The following is an 11115-nucleotide window of genomic DNA, read 5'->3' on the forward strand; positions in this document are numbered from 1 at the left end:
CCTCACTTCGACTCGAGGTGGATTCGCTACCCCAAAATGCCCGATTTGCCTTCGGGCCATCTTTGAGAATAAAGTTGAAAGTACTACTTCTGATCTTTGGAACATCCTCCTACGGGGTATGTTGGGACTATTCGATGCGCAAATCTATGTTTTGAACTATATGGACCATTTTGGAATCGTTTTGCAAAATGAAACTTTATGTCGGCTAAGTAATCGACTATTTTGTATTCTAATATGACTTATGAGTTCACTTCGCTTTGAAAGACTATTTTGAAATACGATTTGCATTTGTTTGCTCACGACTCCGCTCGTGCCTTATTATGACTTCGTCCACCGGTTCCCGGGCCGGTTTTGATTCGTGCGCTGTATGATAAATTCGGCTGTATGCTGTGTTACGGTTCCCGAGGCTTCGCCATAGGGCCCGGTTCCGTTTGGAGTTATGCTGTGATATGGCTCGGGACGCGATACGCTCACCGATGATTATGATTATGTTCGGGGATGTACGGAGATTTGAAACCTTCTGGTGTTATGCTGTGTGTGGCGCCAGCGTCGGAGTGGCGACCACGTTCTTAAGCGTTTGCATGATTTTATTTGCATAAAATATATGTATATGATTCCGATGCAGATTTGACATACCAGTTTGTACCCCACTTTGATATCTGATTTGCTTTCGGTTTTGATCCATAATTCTGTACTCCGTGCTTTACATGCTCAGTACATATTTCGTACTGACCCCCTCTCTCCGGGGGCTGCGTTTTATGCCCGCAGGTGCAGACATCGGTGATCCTCCGCAGTAGGCTTCACTTCTTGCTTTCCGGAGTACTCTTATTTGGTCCGGAGTCCACTCTTGGTACAGACTCCTCTACTCTGTATATACTTTGTATATTTGACAGTTGGGTACGACGGGGCCCTGTCTCGCCATATGTTATGTTTTGAATTCGTAGAGGCCTGTAGTCATCTTTGTGGGGTGAGGGTCCTATGTGTATGTTGTCTGATTTTGCTTTCGGGTCTTAAAGCGGTCTGTTTGATATGATGGCCCCAAATGGCCCTTCTGTATATATTTGTATTTTGACCGGCGATGCCTATTCCGCCGCTTTGTTAGAGTTTGATTTGATATGACCGCTTAAGACATGTTTTCGAGATAAATTATGTTTGATATAACTTTTTGAAAAATTCTGAAATAAGTTTGGATTCGGAAATGAATATGCGATTTGGTCTGGGTACCCAGGTAGGGTGCTAGTCGCGGCCCACGGGGCTGGGTCGTGACAATATCCCCTCCCCCGGATTGATGACTTGTTTGATCAGCTGCAGGATGCTAAATATTTTTCGAAGATAGATCTGCGCTCAGGTTATCATCAGGTGCGAGTACGGGAGTCAGATATCCCGAAGACCGCTTTCAGGACCCGGTACGGGCATTATGAGTTCAGAGTTATGTCTTTCGGGCTGACTAATTCTCCAGTGGTATTTATGGATCTGATGAACCGGGTATTTCGGCCTTTTCTGGATATGTTTGTTATTGTGTTTATTGATGATATTTTGATTTACTCGCGATCAGCCGAGGAGCATTCAGATCATTTGAGGACGGTACTTGGCGTTCTCCGTCAGCAGAAGTTATATGCTAAATTCTCTAAATGTGAATTCTGGTTGACTTCTGTGGCATTCTTGGGCCATATTGTCGGCGCAGACGGTATTCGGGTCGATACGCAGAAGATTGAGGCTGTGCAGAATTGGCCCAGGCCTACTACTCCGACAGAAGTGCACAGTTTCTTGGATTGGCCGGGTATTATCGCAGGTTCGTGGAGGATTTTTCTTCTATTGCAGTACCACTGACGAGGCTTACTCAGAAAGCAGCAAAATTCCAGTGGACCGATGCCTGCGAGCGCAGCTTTCAGATGCTGAAAGAGAGATTGATTACAGCACCAGTTTTGGCTCTTCCAGAGGGATCTGACGGGTATGTTGTCTATTGTGACGCCTCTGGTATAGGGATAGGTTGTGTATTGATGCAGCACGGTCGAGTCATAGCCTATGCTTCCCGGCAGCTCAGACCGCACGAGAAGAACTATCCCACTCATGATCTTGAGTTGGCCGCGGTGATTCATACTTTGAAGATTTGGCGGCATTATTTATATGGGGTCCATGTTGATATCTATACGGACCACAAGAGTCTCTAGTATATTTTTAAGCAGAAGGAACTAAATTTGCGGCAGCGGCGATGGCTTGAGTTACTAAAGGACTACGACGTTGATATTCTATACCATCCGGAGAAAGCCAATGTGGTAGCTGACGCGCTTAGCCGCAAGTCCGTGGGCAGTCTGGCTGATGTTCCATCTGATAAGAAAGATTTGGTTCGTGATATTCATCAGCTGGCCAGCCTCGGAGTTCGTTTGGTGGATTCTGGAGATTCTGGGATTTCTGTTCGTCCAGTTGCTGAGTCATCTATTATTCAGGAGGTAAAGCAGCGCCAGTTTGAAGATCCTCTTTTGATTCAGTACAGATATGTGGCCCTTAATAAAGCAAAGACTCAGTTTGAGATCTCGCCTGAAGGAGTATTATTATATGATGGAAGATTCTGTGTACCGGACGTTGCGGGCTTACGGCGGCAGATTATGGGCGAGGCACATAATGCACGGTATTCTGTTCATCCTGGTTCCACTAAGATGTATCGGGATCTCAGGTGTTTGTATTGGTGGGACGGCATGAAGAAAGATATTGCCGAGTTTGTTAGTCAGTGCCCGAACTGCCAGCAAGTTAAGATCGAGCATCAGAAGCCTGGTGGATTGTTACAGGAGATGGAGATTCCAGCCTGGAAATGGGAGATGATTAATATGGACTTCATTGTTGGGTTACCGCGTACTCTACGCAGGTACGACTCTATTTGGGTTATTGTGGACAGGCTGACGAAATCAGCCCATTTCCTTCCGGTCCGGACTACTTATTTGGCTGAGGACTATGCCAGATTATATATCAGAGAGATAGTCAGACTGCATGGGGTCCCTGTATCTATTATTACTGACCGAGGTGCCCAGTTTACAGCTAACTTCTGGAGGTCATTTCAGGAGGGATTAGGGACTCAGGTGAGCCTCAGTACAGCTTTTCATCCTCAGACCGACGGGCAGGCCGAGCGCACTATTCAGACGCTCGAAGATATGTTACGGGCCTGCGTTATTGATTTCAGGGGCAGCTGGGATGATCATTTGCCGCTTATCGAGTTTGCTTATAATAACAGTTATCACTCCAGCATTCAGATGGCTCCGTACGAGGCCCTTTATGGCAGGAGATGCAGATCTCCTATTGGCTGGTTTGACGTTGGCGAGACTAAGCTGATTAGGCCAGATGTGATCCAGGAAGATATAGACAAGGTGAAACTTATTCGGGAACGATTATTGGCTGCTCAGAGTCGACAGAAAGCTTATGCTGATAGACGACGTCGACCGTTAGAGTTCCAGATTGGTGGCTGGGTATTCCTGAAGGTGTCGCCCATGAAGGGTGTTATGAGATTTGGCAGAAAGGGTAAGTTGAGCCCGCGGTATATTGGGCTAGACTTACCATCCGATTTGGAGGCTGTATACCCGGTATTTCATGTGTCTATGCTGCGGAAGTGCATTGGTTATCCTTCCAGGATATTCCCAGTAGATGACCTTCAGGTGATGCAGCAGTTGTCTTATGACGAGCAGCCTGTATCTATTCTGGATCGTCAGGTAAGGAGATTGCGCACCAAGGAGGTGCCTTCTGTCAAAGTTCTGTGGCGCAATAATAACCGGGAAGAGATGACTTGGGAGGCGGAGGATGAGATGAAGAAGAGATTCCCCCATTTATTCCCTACGCCTCTTGTAGTCTAGACTTTTGTATTTGTTGTATTAATGAACGGATGGACCATGTGTGCTATTTTAAAAAAAAAAAAAAATGGTTTTCCCGTTATGTTTGTGAGGCTTCATAAGATTTATTTAACATTCGGGGACGAATGTTCTTAAGGGGGGGAGAATGTTATGTCCCGTGTTCTCGTATAATTGGAAATCAAGAAATAATTACGACTTGTGTGTTATAAGGAAATATTTTGATTTTGGTGAATATGACTATGTTGGTTATGGAATCATTGATGTTAAGACATCGGGGAAGGCCGAGGGTAAATTTGGAATTTCGGAAATTAGTTTCGGGAATTACAAAACGGGACGTTTAATTAATTGGGCCAAGAAAAATATAAAACAAAATTGAGGCCCAAAAATCTTGAAGTGGCCGGCCATAGCATTGGTCCAAGCCCACTTTTAAAGGTCATGTGCTATGCACATGACCCCTATATGGATATATATCAACAATAACACTTAGAATTATCAAGAACAAAACAAAATTCAAGAAAGCACCTCAAACTACCTCTCGGCCGAATAGGAGAAAGGAAAGAAAAATAATTCCCAAGCCTTTGTGTTGTGATCCAAAAATCTTGATTTTTACATAGTTGTGAAGTACTCAAGACCCTCTTCAACGGGGTACAATTAGTTTGGCGTAAGGTGCGCGTTTGCGACAAGTCGGGTTTTCAAGAAAAGGTGAGAATTCTTACACTTTTGTGTTATAGAATTGATATGAATGTGTTAAGGATTGAGAATAGACGAGAATCCCGTAACTTTGATGTATGTAGAAAGTCGTGGGTGTGTGTGTGTTTGGTGTTGGAGCCGTGGCACTTATGAAGTGCAAAGTAATGTGAATTGATCTTGTTTAGTTTGTTTAGTGTGTCGTTGTGACCTTTATGTCGTAAATGAGCGTTTAAAGAATTGAATTGGCGTTGGAAAAGGATTTCGGATCATTACGGGAAAGTGTATACCTTTTGTATATTTGCATATATCATTGTATATCTTTGATGCCAAAGACTTTAAATATGACTTACGGTTGATGTTAATGAATTCGGAATGAAACGAAGCAAGTTAGAACGTTCGTTGTAAGTTTTGATGTTTTGAAAGAATTATGGAAAGTAATGAATTTTGGGCAATTTCGTATATGGCTTGGAATATATTTGGAATGTGATTGAATAATCTTGAATGAGTGAATGAATACAATGATGTGGATATAGATTTGGAGTTTTGGAAGTTTGAATGAAGAGTTGCCAACTTAGGTAATAAGGTAGAACTTTGAAGCTAGAGTGGTTTGATTATGATTTGTGTTGTTTGATGATGTGTGGGCTGTTGTTGTTGATGTATTTTGAGCCGAGTTAAGTCTCGGGGATGTTAGATTTATAGGGGAAATGCTGCCGAAATTTCGGTAGGCAAAAATGAAGTTAATGGCATTTTTTTTAAGCCTAAGAATCTCAAATTGGTAACTTCGACCATTTGCAGATTTCGGACGAAACGGGACTTGACTTTTGGGAGAGCATAAGACGTCAGTAAGGTATGTAAAGCTTCCCACTTCTTCGTTTGGCATGTCTTAGTATGTTAGGTGAATATTGGAACCTCCAGAGCATTTCTGCTCCTCGAAACCCGATCCACAGACAAGTTACTATTCATTCAATTCAATTGAAGCCTAAGGGCTCTATTTTGGCTAGAATGCCACCAATCGTCCGAAACCTATCAAAATGTGATCGGGTCACTTGATAATGATTATGTATGACCTTTTGGCCTATAAATGTTCGTAAACTATGTTCGCCACCTCAATTTGACTCGAGGTGGGCCCGCTAACCCCGAGATGCCCTATTTGTCCTATCGGGCTCTCCTTTTGAATAAAGTTTGATATGACCCCTTTGATTTCGAAACGTTCCTCTATGAGATATGCTGCGATTACTATGATATGTTAAATTACACTTTTGAGTTATATGCACTACTTTGAAAACGTTTTGTGGAATGAACATTCGTACCAACTAACGAATTGACTATTTCTGGTTTATGAAGGGATATATGAACTCATTATGTTTTGAAATATGTATTGCATTTGTTTGCTCACGACTCCGCTTGTGCCCTATTATGACTTCGTTCACCGGTTCCCGGGCCAGTTATGATTCGTGCGCCTTATGATAATTCGACCGTATGCTGTGTTCCGGTTCCCGAGGCCTCGCCATAGGGCCGGGTTCCGTTTGGAGTTATGCTGTGATATGGCTCGTGATGCGATACGCTCACCTATGTTGTGTTTGTGTTCGGGGATGTACGGAGATTTGAAACCTTCTGGTGTTATGCTGTGTGTGGCGCCAGCGTCGGAGTGGCGACCACGTTCTTAAGCGTTTGCATGATTTCGTTTGCATTATGTATACGTATATGGTTTTGATACGGATTTTGACATACTGATTTGTACTCCACTTTGTCATCTGATTTGCTTTCGGTTTTGGCCCATATTTCTGTACTCCGTGCTTTACATACTCAGTACATATTTCGTACTGACCCCCTTTCTTCGGGGGTTGCGTTTCATGCCCGCAGGTGCAGATATTGGTGATCCTCCACTGTAGGCTTCACTCTTTGCTACTTCGGAGTACTCCTTCTTGACTCGGAGTCCACTTTTGGTACAGACTCCCTTTTGCTATGTATATTCTGTACATTTGACTATTTGGGTACGGCGGGGCCCTGTCTCGCCATATGTCTTTGTTTTGAGTTCGTAGAGGCCTGTAGTCATATATGTGGGGCGAGGGCCCTATATATGTTTGTCTGATTTTGTTTTCTGGTCTTAAAGCGGTCCGTTTGTTTTGATGGCCCTGAATGGCCCTTATGCTTATATTTGCATTTTTGACCGGCGATGTCTATTCCGCCGCTCAGTTTGGATCCGATATGACATTTTGATTTGTGCGACCGCTTAAGACATATTTTGATATAAACTATGTTTGATATGACTTTTATGAAATTCTGAAATAAGTTTGGATTTGGCAATGAATATGTAATTTGGTCTGGGTACCCAAGTAGGGTGCCAGTCGCGGCCCACGGGGCTGGGTCGTGACAATTGGCGAGCTCCATTTCCTTCCGGAGTGTTGCCAAGTCAGAGTACATATATATATGTTACGATTTCTTGATTGACGTTAGAGACTTTGCAGACAGAGTCACGTATGTGGGTTGTCAGTCTTGTAAGCGGCTCTACAAGCCGATGTACCATTATGCATTATGTTGCAAATTCCATATGATTACAGATTTTACTTGACTTGATAACAACGTAAGGAATGTTTCTAAAGCCTTTACTATGTATTTCGGTTTATTTGATTTAAAAGTCCAAAGAGATTATGAGTGTAATAAGAATCAGTGGGTTCACTCGGCCCTAAATAAGGGTCGGGTGACCATCATGCCCTATCAAGGTTACGGTGTGACAAAGTGGTATCAGAGCAGGTCGTCCTAGGGGTTGTCTGCAATGTCGTGTCCAGTAGAGTCCTGTTTATGGGTGTGAAGCCGGCCACATTTATAAACAGGAGGCTGCAGGGCATCTAGGGATTGTTGACTTTCTTTTTGTCTTAGATCGTGCGATAGAGCCAATTCATAGGAAATGAGATTCCTGGCACTAACCCTTGATTTTAGCAAATGCACAGTATCGACGGGAGAAGATGAATGAAGATATGGAAAGTCACAAGGGTAAGTTCTGATATTTTCATTCTTTTACCTGAAATTGGGAGCTCTAGGTGGCTGAAATGTGTCGTATACATATGTATGCCCTGTGAGGCATTGTTGGTATTTGCTGCGTGCAGATTCTGAATAGTAAGAATTGTAAAGGAGATTCTGCCAGAATTTTTCAAAATCAGGTCATTTAGTTAGGTACGCCTAACAGAAGGAAGCGTAGAAAGGGAATATTGTAAATAGACAATAAGTGAGGTGCGTTGTTCTAAAGGAGTTATGGATTTGGCATGGCATGAAGAATAATTGCAAAAAAGACGATTAGCATCCGAAGGATTAAGATGGACAACATTCGAGGTTTAGTAGGAGCAAGGTCTGTTGGAGGATTTAGAGAAAGTCGGCAATCAGTTTTGCTGTAGATTATTATATAAGGATGGTGAGTGGGAATCCAAACAGGCTGATACCCGAGTATTCATAAGTAACGACAACAAAGGTGTGTTCACTACCATCGGGAATCTAGGAATCTAGGACGAAAGGTAGTCATACACATAAGTTAAAGGTGAATATTGAGGATTGAAATGGGTAAAATAGTAATTGTAAAGGGAAGGACGTGTTACGAGAATGTCTTGGAATCTGTAAGACTTCGACTTGCTCCAGATCATGTAATGAAGGTCATGCAATGAGGTGGGTGCGATTATACCAGCACTAATGCACCGGATTTCATCGGAGTTTCAAGGTTAAGCGTGCTGGGGTGAGAGAAATCTTAGGATGGGTGACCCCCTGGGAAGTGCACTAAAAGTTCTGCAAAAGCAGACATAAAAGAAAAAAAAATGAGAAGCTAGAGTAGCCTAAGGGAAATCAGATTATACGGAATAGCTGGAAACCTTAAGAGGTTGCATAAGACGAGGTAGACTAGATCGGTGAAGAGAAAGAAGGTGCACCACGACTCTAGAACTAGGAAGAGGTTGAATAGCATTTGGAAATATTTTGTAAGCGAGGTGGTAGTAAATATATATATATGTATGCATATGGTATCCTATTTATGACTGTATCGATGGGCATGTGTATCCCAGCAACCGGTGTTACAGTATGGAAGGCATCAATAAAGTAAGGGTACCGAAGTTCAAGTGACAACAAAAATAAACGGTACAAGTGTTACAAGGTAAGCTGATGCTATTTTCACTACAGGTTAAGATTGGAAAGTTCTAATACAATGATATTTGGAAAAGAAAGAGAGTGAGTAAGTAGAAGGCAAGGAGATCAAAATGTTGGGAAAAGTGAAAAGCAAGAAACATGATTGAGTAAAGCCTCCAAAAGAAACGACGGGCAAAGCACGAGACTATTTGGGGGAAAAATTCGAAAGTAGGCATATGAAGGGGATAGAGTATGGTAATATGGAACAAAAGAGGAATATGAAGTAAGAGAAGGAATGATTAAGCCTTGCGTCGATGTTAGGAGATTTCGGCCCTTGAAAGGTATATAAAGGGATAAATGTGTGCCATATTAATGTGGTTGCCTCAGACATGGAGGAGCTTTCCTGAAAGAATGACTTAAGAATAGGAAGGATTTGCGCGTCTAAAGCGATATTTCACGAACTTCAGAGCCGATGTTACAAATAACAAGAGAAGAAAGGAACTCGAGGAGGAATAGACCCAAGGAAGGTTAAGGATGAAAGTAGGAAAGGTATACTAATGGGTTTGTCGAAGAAAGAGGAGAGCATTTAGGAATGGAGTAACTGGAAATCTCTAACTATGGGAGTAAGAAGGATACTTTAACTAAATGACGGTAGGAGACCGATTACTCATCAAGGAAAGAACGAGGATGGTGAGTTGACACAATTGATTAGAATATTAGTGATATGAGTCAAGAACTTCTGTAAAGACCGAAAGGTTCGATTATAAAGGAAATAGAATGAAATGTAAGAAACGTGATTGGAGGAGAAGACAAACTTGGCCGTGGCAACAAAACGATAAATAAAGGATTGATCGGGATGGATAACTACAAGGGAAATGCGACGAGTCTATTAGTAAAACGAAGTAACATCGTGACGGGGACAGGGGCATATAATACTAAGGTTTGTAATGAATGTGAATAACTTGGTAAAACAACTTATGTGGTAAGTGTAATAGGGTCAATTAGAAAGAGTTACCAGTTAAGTAAGCTTACTCTACGAGCCTTATTCTGTTTTATAAGCAGTGTTATGAATGAGATCAAGAAATGGTACTCTATAGAGTTGATTATGATTGGGATATAATGAGAACGTAGCAAGAACTACAATAAAAAGTAAGGAATAGCAAGGAAACGACTAAGAGAGGTGACATGCTTTATGTGAATAGAGAGTGAATGCAAGTGTGAAACCAATAAGCGAGCCACGAAGCAGTGAATAAGAAATCTTATAAGACCTTGTTAAGGAAAGTTCGGCATAGAGGTTTTTGCAATAACAGGACTAATAAAGCAAGGATGTGCTAAAGGAAAAGTGGACTTGAATTAACTCCATGTATATAATGAAACCGACATGGGAAAGAGGCGTGACAAGATAATAGAGGTTTATAAAATCAAGGAAATAAATTTTGTCAATACAATATGTCATGTTTCGGGCTATAGTTCGAATCCCTCACACCAGAGAAAAATATTGTGTTACCAGTAAATATGCAGCAGATGTACCCCAAAAGGAAACGAAGGAAGTGAAAGGCCTACGAGCGATTAAGGATAAGTATTAAGGACAGACGGGACTACTAAGGAAAAATCGCAGCTCTGGAAGAGATGAGAGTTGAAAATATCTTCTACGTCGGGAAATTATAAGTCACTGCTTGTATTAAATCACGAGAGTATGTGTCACAGGACCATATGAATAGTTGTCCTGATGAAGTGGCTAGTAAAATGGTGTAGGACGACAACAAATATTTAAAAAGAATGAAAGTTAGTAAAGTTGCAATTAACCACTGGTATAGGAGAGCCAAGGACTTGAAGAGAGAAGTACACTCGTATTAAAAGGAAGATATGATTAAGTAAGATTTTATTTGAGTCCCCGGCTTATGAGTTATCTTGTAATGATGTCCAAATCGGACGAGAACAAAAAGGAAGAAGGATTCAAATAAGGATTTGAAAATATTTTGAATGGTGGATTAGTATGTTGTAAATATACTCCTGTGATAGGGGATAACAACGGTGATATGAAAATGTTGTACACAAAAATATAAGGAATGGCGCTGAGGATTGTTGTATGAGTCGAATGGAGTCCCATATGAATATAGATCCGTTTGCTATGGTATTTTTGGTGCCTTGGATGAGTAATCCGAGGTAAAGTAATTAAAGAGAATAATAAAACGTTGATAAGAATTGTCGTGAGATAGCCAAGGCCCAGAAATCCAATTGGAGGAAAGAGAAATCAAACGAGATGTTTCGGTGTTAAACTAGTCGAAAGACAAAGTACCGCAAAGATTGATTCGACTGCTACAGAAAGAAAATGATGCTAAATGTGATTAGCCTTGAGGTTATCCTTAAGGAAGTAAGAATAAGAATAATTCAACTTTAAGAAGATAAAGGCTTGGGTCATCTAGGAAACGTAAGGAAGACACGTGGAGATTGAAGGGAACAAAAAGAAGATAAAACAAAA

Source organism: Lycium barbarum, chromosome 8 (assembly GCF_019175385.1).
Source record: "Lycium barbarum isolate Lr01 chromosome 8, ASM1917538v2, whole genome shotgun sequence".
Taxonomy (NCBI): domain Eukaryota; kingdom Viridiplantae; phylum Streptophyta; class Magnoliopsida; order Solanales; family Solanaceae; genus Lycium; species Lycium barbarum.